The sequence below is a fragment of the Solanum verrucosum genome, unplaced genomic scaffold (genome assembly GCF_900185275.1).
Source record: "Solanum verrucosum unplaced genomic scaffold, falcon-dt-bn FXZP01000104.1, whole genome shotgun sequence".
Lineage (NCBI taxonomy): Eukaryota > Viridiplantae > Streptophyta > Magnoliopsida > Solanales > Solanaceae > Solanum > Solanum verrucosum.
The window spans coordinates 1,038,907-1,057,610 of NW_026019915.1; the positions used below are offsets into that span (position 1 = coordinate 1,038,907).

General features: G+C 38.9%; 1 protein-coding gene across 2 annotated transcripts in view; it reads left to right on the forward strand.

Annotated features, from left to right (window-relative positions):
- Positions 1 to 18,704, forward strand: part of LOC125822765 (uncharacterized) — a 409,485-nt gene that overhangs the window by 332,490 nt on the left and 58,291 nt on the right. The gene's annotated exons all lie outside the window — the stretch shown is intronic.

Here is an 18,704-nt window from a genome sequence, read left to right on the forward strand (position 1 = left end):
AATAATTACACCTTGACTGAGCAAGAGTTTCTTGATATTATATATGGTTTTGAAAAGTTTAGAGCTTATATGTTGTGTACCAAAGTAATTGTGCACAGTGATCATGCAGCCCTACGAAACTTAATGGAAAAAAAGAGGCAAAACCAAGACTGGTCTAATGGTGCTCCTTTTTCAAGAATTTGACTTTGAAGTAAAAGATAGAAAGGGTTGTGAAAACCAAGTAATTGATGACCTATCAAGGATAGAACTGGATGCTAAAGTGGTTGAGAAGAGAGATACCAATGATGCTTTCCCTAATGGTAATTGAGAGAGGAACTCGACAATCCACCAAAACTATTGTGCGATGCTCCAACGAGTTCACCTATATGGGCTACTCAAATTTAGGCACACACTTTCCATTTCAGCCAATTGTATCACCAGTTTGGTGATATGCTAATATGATTGGGTAGACCTGATGCAGTTATCCTATTAAGGGATCAAGATTAGGGGATAAAGTAGAACTTTTGGCAATGAGTATGGAAGTTTGGTGACTCGACCCTAACCTTAAGGTTATAATGGCACAGCCCACTTAATTAGAGGCTTAATTCTCAAAAACTACATGCACATATGGTGAACAACTCCGGGTTGGCAATCCAGCGAACGAGTTGGTGATCTCCAGTCTAAAATTGTTCAAGGAATCTCTCTATCTACGCTTACTCATATCTTTTTTTTTTGCAGTGAGGACACTGCCCTTTTTTTTTGGGTTAAGGGCCTTTGTACCAATATCCCCCCTTTTTGTTTTGTATTTTGTTATTTTTAGTTTTGGATTATTTTACTAGTTTACTCTAGGTTATATTAGAGTGTTTAATTTGGTTTGGTGTATCTCTTGTTGCCTCTTTCATTTACTCTCCACTTGGAAACTCCACCATGAGTTTTGAAGAACTTGAACAACTTGAGGTTTCATTGATAATAATTTGAGGATCGATTGTGTTCAATATCAATGTCTTCAATAGTACTCATGATGTGCATGATGTATAGTGTTGGTGTGGAAAGAATGAAATAGATGTGGCAGCACTTTTGAGAGATTTATTTGAATATTTAGTTGAGTAGCTGTGTTGTGAGGTTAGACTTGCAATGAACATCACACATATATTTTTTTATCTTTTTGTGCTATGCTAAATGAGTGCATTTTGAAGTTCCATGTGTGGTGAGTTCTTACATAAAATCATGTGTGTGAAATCCTAGAATTTGTCTTGTTAGTCTAATTGTCTAAACCTTGGTGATTGAAAGACGTGATCTTAGGCAAAAATCCTAAGAGGGAACAAAAATTCTCAAATCCTTTGTGACTACTGTGTGAAGGTATGCATCCATTTTTGAATCATTTGAGCCTAAATCATTTGTTGACAAAAAAAACTATAGCCTCTTGAGCCAAATTATCCCTAGTTTCTCACCAAAAATGCTTTTTGAAGCATTGCTATGTTTGATTAGCAAACATAAGCCAAGGGAAAGAGGAAAGGAAGGAGGAACAAAAGACAAGTGAAGGGCAGCGAAAGATGAAATGAGACTCAATTTTGAAGTTTATTGCAAAAAGAAGGAACTCCTCCTTATTAAATTAAAGAAAGAGAAAGAATCATTGCGATGAAATATTTTGAAAAATGGAAATGAAAAAGAGAAATGATGAAATAAAGGGGATTCTAAATAAAGTGAGTGAAAATTTAAGGTTTTTGTCACAACCCAAAGTACCCCCTAGGCGTAACATGGCATATAGGACCCCGAGAGACCCCATACAAGCCACTTAGTATTCATAACATATGAAATAGAAACAAAGAGATAAAGAACAATATTCAATGTCCCAAAAGTTTTTATAAAAATAAAGCGGAAGTCTAAACACTTTGTCTCATTAGCCATCTAGTAAATAAGAATGAAATTGGCCTAGCCCATACATCATGTCCAAAACTGAAAGTAAGAACTAAAATTGAAGATAATGAAAATCCATCCTCGAAGCATGAGGAGTCACCAAAGCTCGGAATCTCTCTGGTCAACCTCTAGCCACGATACTGAGAACCCTGACTATCAGACCCTACATTTGGGGAAATGTAGGCAAGAGTATGTGTTATTACAATCATGTACCAAGTATGATAGTCATGCATATAGACTTTTAAATCATGCTAAAATAGGACATTTCATGACATGCAATGACCAAACTAAAATATTATATAAAAAGGGTTAGAAAACATGAGTCATAAAGCATGGTCAATGCAAGCTAACATCTTTAAAACCTTTGAACACATGTGAGATACTTCTAGAAGTAATCTTAGTTCATTATTATTGTGGGAAGTAGCCATAACCGACATAGAGACCATGCGAGCTATAACATGATCACCCGGTGTCTCCCACACCGAAAAGGGGTGTCATACCTTCCAAGGTAAGGACCATGAACTTCTAGCTATTGTGGATCCACTAGATAATGTCTATCTGGACAATCATCCTATGGGGGTACATGGGTAAAGGATAAGGAGATTGCTTTTAGAAACCTGTCCTCTACAAACGGGAGAGCTTTCATCTTAATATCCTCTATGTACTAAGCATAAATTCCACAGAATAATTATTTTCTTACTTGTTCTCATTATCCATGGAAGGGAACATCATCTTGCCAATCCAATCTACGTCATAAGTCATCCATGGAAAGGTATCATTCAATAACCAATCCAAGCTAGGTTTCATTAGGATGGCTCCTTATCTTTTATTCATTTAGGTGAGAGGACCTTTCAACCTTAGAATCCTTACTATATGAGAAAACCTTTCACAATCATACTTTCATGTGTATATGTGAAATCCTTTCAACAACACAACAAAAACATCATCATTGATACTTCTCTCTCAAAGCATCCTTAAAGCATTTACATAAATTTTCTTAAGAACATTAATGATTCCATAATTCACCTTTCATGTTTCAAAACCCACTTTCAATCATCATCATCTAGAAGACATGGGTTAGACATGGGTTCATAGAAATTCATCATATATTCATCTAATTCTATCAATTCATGGTAGATTTCAATTAATCTTCTTTCATAATCCAAGACCCAGATCATATCATCTTAATTTGGAAAACATGGGGATTACGTGGGTTCATGGGGAATCATCATAAAATCAGGAGATTAATTAAATTCATGCATCATTGATCATAAATAAACCAATTAGATCAATAATTAGGAGAACCCATAAAACAGAAGAAAACTGTAACTCAATTTGGGGAATTCTAACTTTGAAAATAGGAAAATTTGGGAACTCCATGAATGGAAGGAATCCATGGATGCAAATTATCATACCTCAATTCCAAAAGCTTGACTTCAAAGGTGGAATTGGGGACCTGTCTTGAAAACCCTAGTATTTTTCTTCAACTTCTAGAGAGAGAAATATTTGAGAGGGAGACTTGTTTATCTTTTAGGGATATGAAAGAATCATTTTAAATTGGGGATATTTGGGGTAAAACTCTTATATAGGTCTTTATGTGAGCGATAAAACGACATGGTATTGAATTAAAATAATCTAAAATAACATTGAAGTACCTAACTTAAGAACTGAAAACAAGAAACGCTGGAGCTCACCAAAAGCCACTCGGTGACTCGCTAAGTAACCCTTTAGCTCGTCGAAAGTTCCATTGAGTCTGCCCATGGACTAAGCCAATTAGGCAATTAGGAATTCATCTTGGCTACTCGCCGAATGGACCGTCGAGCTCAATCCTGCTCGCCTAAAGTTCCTGAAAAACTGGATGCAGAAACCAAGCCAAAAAGGTGAGAAGTTCTACTCGATGGATCGCGGAGTCTTTCGACATTCTCGAGTTAATTTACCGAATGGCTACGAAATGAATATTTTTTTCCTTCTCTGAATCCGAGGTGTTACATTATCTCCCACTTGGAATCATTCGCCCTCGAATGAGATTCAAGACATCATAAGAAGGGTAGGAACTTAAACTTAACAGCCCAACCATGAATGCAATCACATAAATGCACATAATTGAGGAGGAAACATCAACTCTAAGTTAAAGCATGTTCGAAACCTCATAACATGAAGTCTATATGAAACTCATACTAAAATTTACATCAACATCTAGAAATCAATCAAGTTGACTCATTTTTCTCAAAACTTAAGCTTTTCATGAACATGCATAAAGGAGGAAATCATGGGAATATCTAAGACATATGACACCCAAAGTGTAAACCATGAGGAACTCATTATCTCAAGCTAGAGTAGGGGTAAAAGGAAAGGGATGAGGATTTCAAGACATCATACCAGCATCGGCCTCCAAGTAGAACCCTCAACTAACTGATTCCTCCACAACACTTTCACGGAAGCAACTTCTTTATTTCTCAACTTCTTGACTTGCCGGTCTAAAATCTCAACCGAAACTTCTTCATAAGAAAGATTGTCCTTAACTCCCAAACCTTCTAAGGGCACTATATATGTCGGATCACCAACACATTTCTTTAACAAGGAGATATGGAAAACTGGACGCACCGATGCCAATTCATTACGCAATTCTAGTTCATAAGCAACCTTACCAACACGTCTCAAAATCTGATTTGGGCCTACATATCGGGGACTAAGCTTTCCTTTGTTACCAAACCTCATTACACCCTTAATGGGTGAAATTTTCAAATAAACCCAATCATGAACATCAAATTCAAGAGCTCTTCTTCTTACATCGGCATATGTCTTTTGCCAACATTGAGCCATTTTAAACCTTTCTCTAATAAGTCAAAAAATTTCCATGGCCTCATGTACCAACTAGGGACCTATTAGGGAAACTTCACCAACCTCAAATAATCCTATAGGAGAGCTACACCTCCTACCATAAAGAGCCTCAAATGGAGCCATACAAATACTCGAGTGATAACTATTGTTATACGCAAACCAATCAAAAGCAAGTGATCATCCCAAATACCCTTGAAATCAATCACACAAGCTCTCAACATATCTTCCAAAGTTTGGATAGTACGCTCTGCTTGCCTATTGGTTTGGGGGTGAAAGGCAGTACTGAGCTTAACACGAGTACCAAGACTCTTTTGGAAAGATTTCCAAAACTGAGAAGTGAATTAGGTACCGCGATCGGAGATAATGGATAAAGGCACTCCATGCAACTTTACCATTTCTGTCAAATACAACATAGCATAATCCTCCATTAAGTACGAAATCTTGACGGGAATAAAATAAGTTGGTTTCGTCATTCGATCTACTATAACCTAAATTGAGTCATGTTCTCGCCAGTTGCAAGGCAAACCAACAATAAAGTCCATATTTACATCTTCTCACTTACAAGTAGGAATGCTAATGTCTTGGGATAAACCTCCCGATTTCTGATATTCAACTTTCACTTGTTGGCAATTAAGAAACCTAGCCACAAATCCCGCAATATCCTTCTTCATCCCATTCCACCAATAGATCTCCCGTAAATCACGATATATCTTTTTGGCTCCCGGGTGAATGGAATACCGAGAACTATGGGCTTCTGACAAAATATGTTCTCTCATGTCATCAATATTGGGAACAGTGATGAGTGCACAATTTGGACTCATTTAGGGCTTCATTTTAATAGAATTAGTGTCCTCGAATGCATATTTTGTCTCAATAACTAATGTAAGTCCTTAAGTGTCAGGTATTTGGAGTTTGAGGCAAAACGTGGACACTACTTGTAAAAAAGGAACAAAATAGCTTAAAAGACGAAGAAAAGAAGGCCTGAGGATCGCCTAAACCATTGGGTGATTCGCTGAATGGCCTTCACCTCGTCCAATGTTCCAGTAAGTTGAGCCCTGAAGGAAAAGATCAAGTCGGCGATGAAAATGAGTAGTTGGTGCATCACCAAACAGTTCTGCAAAGCAGTACTATATCGCCCAATGATCCAGAACGCGAAGATGTTAAAGGCAAAAGCTGAAAGGCGATAAAGAAAACCAAAGGGCGGATCGCCGAGTGCATCGGCGATCCCGTCTAACTGCACCGAGTGATCCTTCGCAGTACATTTTTTTTACAACTATAAATACTAGCTTGAATTTTTATCTTAGTATGCAATTTCAGATACAACATTTTATTTTTTAAGTTTTCAAGTAGAGAACATTTTTGCTTAGCCCTTGAAGATTTGAAGACTTCCAATTCCAAGAAATTGGAAGTAGGTGTTAAAGATTCTTTATCCTAGACTCGTTTAAAGTGAATATAAATCATACCCAGTTGATGTTACTTCGATTTGGTATCATTTTCTTTCTTTTCTCTATGTCTAGCTAAAACCCCAATTCTTAGGGTGTGATTTTGTGAATATAGGTTAAATTTCCTGTTGGGTATTACTTATTGTTAGTCTATTTACTTTTTAAATGTGATTCTGTTTAGTAGTTTTGTTTGAACTTAATGGGATTCTAGTTGCAAATACGATTTCATCTTAGTGTTTTTGGTTTGCGAGAGAGAGGTTTTAAAACTAAGACTATTAAATCGATAGCCGATGGTTATTGGGTCGTCGTGGGTTCAGCTCAAGAGAGTGAATCCTAGGCCTTTTCCCGGACATTCTGCTTGAGAGAGTGAATGGGCTAAGGCAGAGGTTGTGCTTAAAAGCGGCAACTCGGTGCTCGAGAAAAACCGAGTTGATTCAGGGTAAGTTGCTCGAGAGAGAATTTACCCCTACTAAAGTCTAGCCTAGTTACAAATATTCAGCAATTGAATATCAATAGCATTTACCCGATTGTGTAGTTTATCCCATACTCATTTCACATCCCAAGAATCCCATCACCCTATATTCGTATCTTTGTATTTTCGTTGTTTTAGTTGTTAATCAACTACAAACCCCCATTAATAATTGACATTCGTGTCAACCCCTTTATTTATGATATTTTTACTCGATAATATTTTTAGCTATGCTTAACTCTAACATATTCGTGCTTGACTCTTAATTCTCAGAAACCGCTCCCTTGGGACTTGATCCCAACCCATTCGATTGGGTTATATTAATATTGTACGATCATAGACACTAGAATTGGAAGTTGTGTCTTGATTACACAAACATCAAAAAGGCGCCGCTGCCGGGGAGTGGTGTTACTTGAGAATTTCAAGTTGAGTCAAATTTTGCTTTTCTTAATCATAGTTTACTAACTTAAATTTTAGTTTTGTGTTCTTTAAAACAAAAGAGGTGAGTCTATTGAGCAGAACTCGCAAGCTAATGAAGTTTCCTCTATTAGAAGTAATGAGGTTCAGGGATCGCATCCTAACCTTCAAACAATTGGAAAGTGAACGGACCCATTAGACATGGGCAAGGTTTAAAGAACTGATAACTCAATGCCCAACTCATGAAATTCCCGATATAGTCCTCCTTGACTGTTTCTACAGAAGTATTGGTCCCGGAAAAAAGGTGTTGGCAGATCAACTCATTCCGAGTGTCATTAAAAAACAACCATATGCTATAGTAGTCCAACTACTTGATCACATAGTCGAGAAAACCAAGAAGTAGAGAAGGACTTCATGTTGGCCACACTGATGACTCATATGGATGAGTTGGGCAAAAATATAGTGGAGATCGAAGTCCTATACAAAAGGAAGGATAAATACATCCTTCCTCATGAGCGAAGAAGGCCTAAGGAATATGAGAGCAAACGTGTTGAAGGAATGCTCTTAATCATTCTCCACAAGGTAACTGAGCATGCTAGAGTGCTGGACGAGATAAAGGAGAACATTGAGGTGATGAAACAGATGATTGGTTCTCATTTCAGATCTATCCAACTGCTCGAGACCCTTATGGGTCATGTGTTGCCTCACCTCTACTCGCAGCAAAACAGGGGGTTGCCTAGTGATACTATGGCTAACCCCAAAATTTGAGTTTGAGTGTTGACTTGCGTCGTGACACGACGTTAACTAAGGCATTGTTTGGGAGACAACCCAAAACCCTTAAATGCTTTAATTTTATTTTAGAAATAATGGTGTGTTAATTGCGCAGGTTTGAGTGTGGAAAGTGTTTGAAAAGTGTAGGTTGGCGAGCAAATGTTCCAGTCGGCACACCGCCAAAGAGGTCTGCGTTCCCAAGTTGATCTGTTGTTTGGCTTTACATAATTTTAATTGTAGCATGTAGAACTCGGCGAGCCCAGGAGGAACTTGGCGATTCACCGACTAGGTCGGCAATCGCGATTTTGTCCGCTGTTTAAACCCCCAAGTAACTGAAGGTCCTGTGAAATTCAGTGGGCTAAGTTATCAGTCGGCGTGTTGCCGTGTAGATCGGCGAGTGCGACTAAAATCGCTGAGTGGACGAAAATTGGACGGTCTTGAAGAGAGCCAAGGATTTAAATTTCAAACCCTTTCACTTTCCCTCACTTTTTATTTGCCCAAACTCACACCCGCACTCTAGTTTCTATATTTCTTGCGTTTTTAGAGTATTATTAGTGTTGATCTGTGCTCGGAGTTGTAATTCATTACCGCCTAGAATTTCAAAGTATATAATCGGCACCAAAGGTTGGTCTTCGAACCCCGAACTTATTGTCAGTAATTTGTTATCTTATGCAAATGATATTATCGTATTGTCTTGTGTTGGGCCTCTCTGATAAGATTATATTGTTTAAACGCCTATCTTAATTCGAGAATCTTGCCCATTTTGTCTTGAATTTTTGAAATCTTGTATGTTTGTGCATTGAAACGATTAAATTTTATGTGGTTGTGCTTGCCTATTGTTTAGTTTGGCAAAAATGGGAGAAGTATGAGTATTCTGGGGTGATAGATGTTATGGGTCTGAGCTTAATTGCACTAGTGCAAGTGTTAATTTTGTTTTCAGGGGTTATGGGGTCGAATTCGAGAAGTTGGGTTAAAAATAGGCACATTGGGCCATTTGGCGAGCTAGGTCGAGCTCGCCGAACCACTTGGCAGTTTGCCTAATGTCCCCATCTCACCTTTACATTAATGCTTTATTTGATAGTTGAATACTGTAACTTTCAGTGAGAAGCACGAGGTCGCCAAAAGCACTCGGTGACTCGCTGATGTTTGCGTAATCACGACACAACTTCCAATTCAGGTGTCTACGATCGTACAATAGTAATATAACCCAAACGAATTGGTTAGGGTCGAGTCCCAAGGGAGCGGTTCCTGAAAATTATTGGTTAAGCGCAAAAATTACTAAAGTTAACCATAGCAAAAAGCATTATCGAATATAAACATATTAAATCTAAAAGGGATGATGCAAGCGTCGATTATCAATGAGGGTTTGTAGTCAAGTAACAACTAAAAAAATATTAAAAATATAAGAAAACGAGATAGAGAGACGGGATTCTTAGAATGTGATATTGTAACACCCCAAAAATTTTGTAGGTTGAACTAGAGCCTAAATGTAGTGTCAATGAGGTATAAAATGAATTCCCCTAAGTAAGTAGACCATCTAGGTGTGCTATGGTGGTTTATGAACTAAGGCCTAACGGAGGAGTACCAAACAAAAGGGGTAAGCCAAGGCCTAAGGCAAAGGCTGCCCCAAATTTGGAGCGATTGCCTCAAACTACACGGCGATCACCACAGCTTGTGGTTATGACCACAGACCGTGGGAGGCTTCGTGGAGTTTCCTTGGTCGAGGGAAAGGGACCTCCAAGTGTCCCAGACACTGCCTCACCCTTCACGAGAGGGACCACGAGTCGTTGTCCACTTCACGGCTCGTGAAGGTGGGCGTGGAGTTCTCTTAGCTTTTAGGGAGTTGGGGGGTTGTTAGGGTAGCTACTGCCCAAGGCACCACGGGCACCACTACGGGCCGTGGTGCTTGACGAGGGAGAGGGGTGGCTCGTGAACATCACTTGGCACCAAGGCTTGAAGGCCTTGCCTCCACAAGGCCAAGTCATGACCAAGACCATCACCACGGACCATGGTCATGACCACGGATCGTGGGAGGCTCCGTGGTCTTGCCTTGGCCAAGTGTTGGCTTGTGCATCAAAGGAGAGCCACTGCCTCCAACACCACGAGCAGCACCACGACCCGTGGTGCACTTTCACGATCCGTGAATGTTGGTCGTGGTCCCTAACGGGGACCATTTAAATGAGGTGTTTTGGGACTTTTCCTTGTAAGTCATATTTAAGCAGGGGTGTTTTGGGTAATTTTAGAGGTTAATTATATATTCAATTTTAAGTCTAAATTCACATGTTTTGGTCATTATACACAACACCCAATTGAAATCAAAACTCTCCCACTTCTCTCTAAACTCTCTTTCTAAAAACGTTAGAAGAAGAAGAATACATTAGAGCTAGGGTTTCAAGGTTCTTTCCCAAATTGCTTGGAGTTTCTCCATGTATTCTCAAGGAATCAAATAAGGTATGGTTGCTCTTCACTCTTGGGATCCCTTTCCCCAAGAGGTCCTTCCAAAGATGGTTTTCAAAGTCCCCCAAATTGTAGATTTCAATCCAAAAACGTGGGTCTTCTTTATAAATGTTGAATTTTTGTTATAAACTGATTTTTATTGATGATATATGAACAATTATGGATGAATTCATGTAGTGTTGGTGATTTTTGAAGAAACCCCATGAAACCCATGTTTCCCATTCTTTCTCTAATTCTAACCCTAGTTGTGTTGAATAGTGATTGAAGGTTATGAATTGAATGTAATGCTATAAAATTCATGTTTGTATGATGATATTACCCTAAATTATGTATGATTACTATGGAATTAGGGTTAAGTCTTGAATGGGGCGTTCAAGGCTATGAGGAGATGATGTCAATGTGATTCTTTATGTATTGTTGAATGTACTTGCTTAATTCATGTATGATGAAGTTGGATGATCGATCCCTCTTCCCTCTAAACCTAGTTGGTAATTGAGCATGTTATGATGAGATGCAATGCAAGTATGAATGTTGTGAGATGTTAGTATTATTGTTGTTATGTTGAATTGAAGGTAATTCTTGTTAACACAATATGAACATGCTATGAGTAAAGGTGTTTTATGTGAAAGGCTTTCTCACACATGTACACACACACATGAATGAATGAATCTATTGCTAATGTAATGAATGTGAGTCTCTTGAAAGGTTTCCTCAATTGTACTCTAAACTAGTCTATGTTATGCATGGTGTGATAATTGGAAAGGTCATTCTTACATGATGAAGGTTCTTGAGGAAAGGTTTTCTCATCTATGAACTCTTGAGCTTTTATGATTATATGAGGGGTATTCCTTAAAGGTACTCTATATGACCTTAAATGGTAATGTAAAGACTAATGGCTACTTTAAAAGGTGAATTACTTAGATTGTAATGATGTTATACCTAATGTGTTGTTGTGGTGTTGATGACCTAGTTTCCTCATTCTTAACCCTCTACACTTGAATTAGCTATGAAGTATGTATGTATGTTATGGTATGATTGTTAATTTGATTGAAAGGTAGTTCTCATGATTATAATGTAATGAAAAGTGAAAGGTTTACTCACTTGCTAAGTGTTTCTAAGGTGAAAGGATTGTTACTCACTTATGAACACATATGAGTTATTATGGTAAGATGTCTACATAAGAGTATAGTAAAGGCTAATGTGAACTTATGTGATGACTAAAGATGATTACAAAAAGGAATTAGATTCTTAGCACCGAAAGGGCATGTAAATGAGATAGGGGTCTCACATTTTCCTCACGTTTAGCATGTCTGGATTACCCACGGTATGTGTTGTCTCATGAGATGGAAATCCTCCATGTTTAGTAAGTTAGGATTTCTAGAAGCAATCTCCTTGACCCTTAACTATGTGCCCACATAGGACTCTAACTTAGTGGATCCACCTAGATAGCTATGTATGAATGGTTACACCTTAGGCAAGTGTTAACCCTCTCTTTTCGGTGTGGGAGTAGAACACCGGAATCCATGTAGCTCTCATGATCTATGTTGGTTATGGCAATATCTCCCTAATGTAAAAGTAAATGAAGGTATGAAAGGTGTGAACTTTTACTAGGGCTTTCTTAAGGGTTTCTTCATAGTGTAAGGGAGGGTATGGGACTTCTCTTGCACATTGCACTTGTGGGATCCTAAGGGATGGTTGTAGTAGTGTTTCTCTTATGATTATGATGATTATGACTTATGTATGTTGAAGCTATGTTATGTATTATCATTATGAAGATGATTTACCTATGGTACGGACTATTTGAATTATGACTAAGATGTATGAAATGAACATGTTGTATGAATTATGACTTAATGGTATTGTTCTATCTTATTATGATTATTATGAATAATGCATGCTTTAATAGTATTATGTTAATGATTGACTTTTCTTGATAAGAACTAATGTTTGTGAATGTCACCTTACTATGTGTATGACCTTTGGTTAAGACTAATGTATGATAAGTATGAGCATGGTGATTCAAAGGTAATACTTAGTATAGGTAGGACTATGGACCCTACCGATGCATTGCACAAGTAGAAATTAGGGTTACTTATGTTGTTATTATATCATGATGTAATGATCTTAATGATTGAATATTCATGAGTAGTATGTCTTTTAATGAGTAATATTGTATTAAGATTATGTTTAGAGACTATGCTTATGGTGATGTTATTATCCTTTGTGCTTTGATGAACTATATGTGTATTGCTTGTGACTTTTGATTCTCCAACTCTTTCAAGATGATGTTCAAAATGTGCATAAAGCATAGTTTCAACTAAATGTGCTTTTTAAGCATGTTTTAATGGTTTTTATGCATGGCTTCCATACTTAGTACGAGTGTTGTACTAACCCATATTTCCTCTACATTTTTACAAAGTGTAGGGTTTGGTGATGTGATGTCTTATGCTTGGAATTTAGGTTTCTAAGGAGCTTGGGAATGAAGACTTGGGGAGTGCTCATAATTTCGAGGATGAACCTACCTCGTACACTTACGTCATTATGTCTTTAGACTTGTGTAAGGGTCGTGCCCCTAGTAATTATTATGTAAGGGCCGTGTCCCCAAGTTGTTATGAAAAAGTTGTTATTCAAAATGTTATAGATGGTTTGACACATAGTGTCAAAGACTCTCTCTTATTTTATGAAGACTTCGATTGTAAATAAAAGTTTTAAATTTTTCATTATTTTCATATGCTTTAATGTTCATGATATGCTAAGGGCTTGTATAAGACCTCTGAGAGGTCGAGTACCCCGTGTTACGACTAGGGGGTGCTCTCGGGTTGTTACAGATAGGAAAATGAGATAGACTAGACTATCGGGTACATGCTTTTGATAGTAAATTCTTGAACATTTGTGACTAGGCTAGACTATAGTGGGGGTAAATTCTCTCTCGAGCAACTTACCCCAAATCAACTCGGTTTATTTCGAACATCGAGTTGCCGCTAGAAGCACAACCTCTACCTTAGCCCATTCATTCTCTCGAGCTGAATGTCTAGGAGAAGGACTAGAATTCACTGTCTCGTGCTGAACCCCTGTCAACCCAATACCACCGGCTATCAATCTAGTAGCCTTAGTTTTAAGACCTCTCTCTCGAGCAAGCCAAAAACACTAAGATGAAATCGTATTTGTAACTACAATTCTGTTAAGTTCATACACAACTACTAAATGAAATCACATTTAAACAACAAATAAACCATCAATAAGCAAGACCAAGCAGATAATCTAACCCATATTCACAAAATCACACCCCAAGAATTGGGGTTTTAGCTAGACATAAAAAAGAGATAAAATCAACACCAAAAGGTGTTACCATCAAATTTGTACGATAAATAAAGTTTTTAAACACGTTAAGGATGAAGATTCTTGAAGACCCACTTCCAATTTCTTAGGGTTGAAACCTGATTAGTCCACAAATTGGACTCATTTAGGGCTACATTTTAATAGAAATTGTGTCCTCAAATACTTATTTTATCTCAATATCAGATGAAAACTCTTAAGTTTCAAGTATTTGAAGTTTGAAGGAAAGCATGGGCACTACGTGGCTGAAAATAACGAAGGAATGAAGGCCTGAGGATTGCCGAGTCCACTTGGTGAGTCGCCGAAGGGTCATACTTCTCCTTTTGTTCCAGTGTGCTGAGCCCTGAAGGAAAGGATCAAGTCGACGGAAAAATGGAGCAGTCAGCGTATCACCGAGAAGTTCCGTGAAGCAGTACCATGTTGCCCAATGACCTAGAGCACGACGATGCTGAAGGATGGTGGAAGACGGCAATGAACAACACCAAAAGGCAAATCGCCAAGCTGATCGGCAATTCGGACTAACGACGCCGAATGATCCGTTGCAGCACAAATCAGTAAAAACTATAAATACTAGTTAGAGTTGTAGTTTTAAGTGTGGAACAATTATTCTAATTTTCATATAGAATAGTACTTTTTGATACTTTTGCTCTAAGTTTGAGAGGGTTTTGAAAACTTGAAGAAGAGGGTTTCATTTACAAGGATTTGTTCTTGGGTCTCTTGGATTCTTCATTCTTGGCTTGTAACAACACTTAAATATTCATACCCATTTTAATGCAAGCTCATTTAGGTATAAATTTCTATGTCTTGATGTGTGGCTAAAAACCCCAATTCTTGGGGTGTGATTTTGTGAATATGGGTTAGATTAGTTGTTGGGTCTTGCTTGCTGATAGTCTATTTGTAGTTTAAATGTGATTTCGTTTAGTGGTTGTGGATAAACTTAATGAGGTTGTAGTTACAAATATAATCTCATATATGTGTTTTCGGCTTGCGAGAGAGATAGGTCGTAAAACTAAGACCAGTAAATTGATGGCCAGTGCGAGTGGGTCGACATGAGGTTCAGCTCGAGAGAGTGAACCCTAGTCCCATGTCCACACACTTAGCTTGAGAGAGTGAGGAGTGGGTTAAGGCGTAGGTTGTTCTTTATGCGGCAAGTAGGTGTCCGAGAAGAACCCGCTTGAAACGAGATAAGTTGCTCGAGAGAGAGCTTATCCCCCTTAAAGTCTAGCCTAGTCATAATTACTCTATGAGTTCTCTATCAAAAGCATGTACCCAATGATTTAGTCTATCCCGTATTCCATTCACATCCCAAGAATCCCGTTCTCATTATTTAGAAATCCCTGTTTATTTTTGTTGTTTTTACTCACTAGTGACAAAACTCACATTGTTAATTGACACTCTTGTGTCCCCATTTAATTTACAATGTTTTTAATCGTTAATGTTTTTAGCTATGACTAATTCGAACTAAATTTTATTTTTTTATTAATTCTCAAAACCTCTCTCTTGGGAACGATCCCAACCCTTGGTTGGGTTACTAAACTATTCTATGATCGTAGACACTTGCATCAGAAGTTGTGTCTTGATTACGCAAACATCAAAATGGTGCCGCTGTTAGGGAGTGGTGTTATTTGAGAATTCTTAGATTAGTAGAATTTTTTTTCTTCATAGTTGTAGTCTACTTACCTAATTTTAGTTTAGTTTTGTTTGTTGTGTGAATATTTTAGAAAGCATGAGTGTTAATGGTAGCAACGGTAGCTAGGTAGGCCACCAAGACGACATTGGAAATCTCAACGATAGCCAAGAGCCCAACAACAATGACCCCCATCTCATGGGAGGTGTTGGATCCATCCGTTTACCCCCAACCGAGGGAAATGCAGTGTTCCATATAACGAGCACCATGTTGCAACTCTTGCAACTGAAGGGACTTTTCAGCGGACTGGCTCATGCTTCGAAACTTTGTAGATCTGTGCGGACCATTCTCATTCAAAAACATCTCTCAGAAATTGGTCCAGTTGAGGCTATTCCCTTTCTCGTTGATGGGAGAGGCATGCAAGTGGCTAGTTGAGCTACCACGTGAACCATCACTTCTTGGGAGGAGTTGGTAACCGCATTTCAAGTGTGATTTTTCCCTCCCTCAAAGATAATGTCACTGTGGGATAGCATCCAGAGCTTTAAACATCTAGAAGGAGAGCCTCTGCACGAAACTTGGCTAAGGTTCAAAAAGTTGTGCAATGCCCAACCCACGATTTGCCGGACAATATGCTACTTCAATATTTTTACCGGAGTTTGGATTCAGTAAACAAAGGTGTCGATGACCAACTCTCGCCTGGAGGCTTAATGCAACAGCCATATGCAGTAGAAGCCCAACTTTTAGATGGCACGACAACCATCAACAGAGCGTGGTACACTCGCGAGGATCAAGTATCCCCTTTCACATTCAAGCTATCTAAGAAGCAGATTGAAAAAGACAATGAGAGAGACCAAAAGATGGCCAAAATCATGACACAACTTGACATTCTATCCAAAAATGTCATGGGGGCTGGTGCCCGTAGTGTCAACATTGTTGGGGTCGGGTGCGCAAATCCTGAAGAGATGAAATTTGAAGCCCTATATAACGATGAGGTAAATTTTCTAGCAAATCAAGGTGGGGCTATCGTTCAAACTACCCAAGGCAGGGTGGTACCCAAGGATGGGCTAGAGACGAAGGCTGTAAGGACAGAGATCGTTAATGGAGCGACCGAAATCTAAACTGGAAAGATGGGGAGAAGGATAGATATGTGCCTCCGCATGAGGGCCAGAAGCCCAAGGATTCGGAAGTTGGTAAGTCTGAGGATATGCTCTCGCGTATCCTCAACAAAGTTAAAGGGTCAGACAAAATGTTGAAAGGCATGAAAGAAGATGTTTCTACCCTTAGCCAGACCGTCACCTCCCATTCTGTTTCAATCAAGCAGTTGGAGACCCAGATGGGTCATATCTCGTCTCACATAAATCTGAGACATCAAGGGGGTTTGCCTAGTGATACTACGGCTAACCCCAAGAGTGAGGTTTGAAGGTGGACTTGCGTCATGCCACGACGTTAACTAAGGCGATGTTTGGGAGGCAACCCAAAAACCCCTTTACTTGTTTATTTTATTTCTTGATAAAATAATGGTGCGTTATTTGTACAAGTTAAAGTATGAGAAGTGTTTGAAAAAGTGAAGGATGGCAAGCAATAGATCTAGGCCGAAAGGGTTGGCGAATCTGACCTTATCCGTCGTTTGACTCAAGACATCGTTAACATTGGAGTCTGTAAAACTCTGCGATCTTGGGAAGTTATTGGCGAATCGCTGACCATGTTAGCGATCACAACGGAAACCGCCATTTCGACCCCCCTCCCCCCGTAAACCAGAGGTTCTGTAAATTTTGGGGAAGAAACTAAATAGTCGACATTCCATCGAGTGAGTAGGCGAGCTTGACTAATGTCGCCGAGTGGGCGAAAACTTGACGGTTTTTGCAAGTCAAAGGTTTAAAAGTTTCAACTTCATTCACTTTCCCTCACTTTTTATCTGTCCAAACTCACACTTGCATTCTAGTTTCTATATTTCTTGCATTTTTAGAGCATTTTAGTTGTTGAATTGTGCTTGGACGTGGATTACATTGCCTCTTAGCATTTGAATCCTCTCCTTAGTGACACAAAAGGTTAGTTCTCTATTCCCCAAGTTTAATTTATCATAAATTATACTCATTTGCAATAGCATAATCTAGTTGGAGTGTTCTACTCCTCCCTGAGAGGATTAGACTGTTTACATGCATGATTTAATTTGATATCCTTGCTCAGGTAGTTGTGACTGTTGAATTCCCATAATTGCATGCCTTAAACTGGATTAAAATTCGAGCGGTTGTGTTTGGGGGTTATGGGTCCTACCTTAATTGTGATGGTGCATTCTTTGATTTTGTTTTCGGGGGTTGCGGGGCTGATTTTGAGAAGTTGGTCAATAGTAGGCACGTTGGGTCATTCCTTGAGTTGTGACAAGCTCACCGAACTATTTTGCGGCTCGCCTAATGACCCTATCTCACCCTTATTATTATGCTTTATTTGTTGTGGCGTTTGTAACTTTCGGTGAGAAGTATGAGGTCGCCAAGAGCACTCGGTGACTCGCCGAAAGTCTTCTTATTCTCCCTTTGTCTGCACCACTAACTCATTCTTCGGCGGATTGTTTGCGGCTCTCCGAATGGACTATCTAGTCTTTCTGTAGCTGAATGTATTTGTTTTGGTTGTCAAATATGTTCTAACATTGTCTCAAGACTTTGCAGACATGGCCAGACTAAAAGTTGCATGAAGAAACATGCCACCCAGACACATAAGAGAACAAAAGTTTGGAAGAACTGCAAGGAGCGAGAACAAGACGGCCAGTTCGAGGAGGAGGATGCCCATCGACCCTAATGTCCCTTCGTGGGCTCGAGTGTTTTTCAATGCGATAAATGCCGTTATGGCAGCTCACGAGTTGGACAATATGATCGAGGCTAATGCAGAAGCTGAAGCAGAGCGAAAAGAAAAAGAGAACCAAAAGTAAAATGACAACACTCCGGGCACTGATGCCCAGACAGATGGAGCGACTGCTTAGACAGGATCCCTTCTTTACCTCCCTCTCTATCTTTCTTTAATTGTCATTTTTGATATTTTGTCATGTGCATCTGACGACAAATGCTTTTTAATTGTGGTGGGGTGAGGCCTACACCTTTTGTGTTGATAGTTGTGTTTCATGTATACATTTGGGTTGTTCTATTTAAAATTGTGATTAATACTGCTTTTCTGTGGATGGTTGAGCTTAAGTCTCCTTTTCTTTTCAATTGCAAAATGATTTTGACCCGTTCGAAAAAAATTTGCCACCTCTCGTGTGTTGAATGTGGCTGTTCTTTTACAAAATTTAAGCCTCGATATCGATCAATACCGATACTTGAATAGAACTTACAATTGAACGAACAATGTACGGCTACGATGAGGCCAAATGAAGTTGCATAGGCAATATGTGAACTCTTTGCATCTCGTTAAGATTAGCAATTTATTGAATCGAGTCTGTTGTAATGATCATCGCACA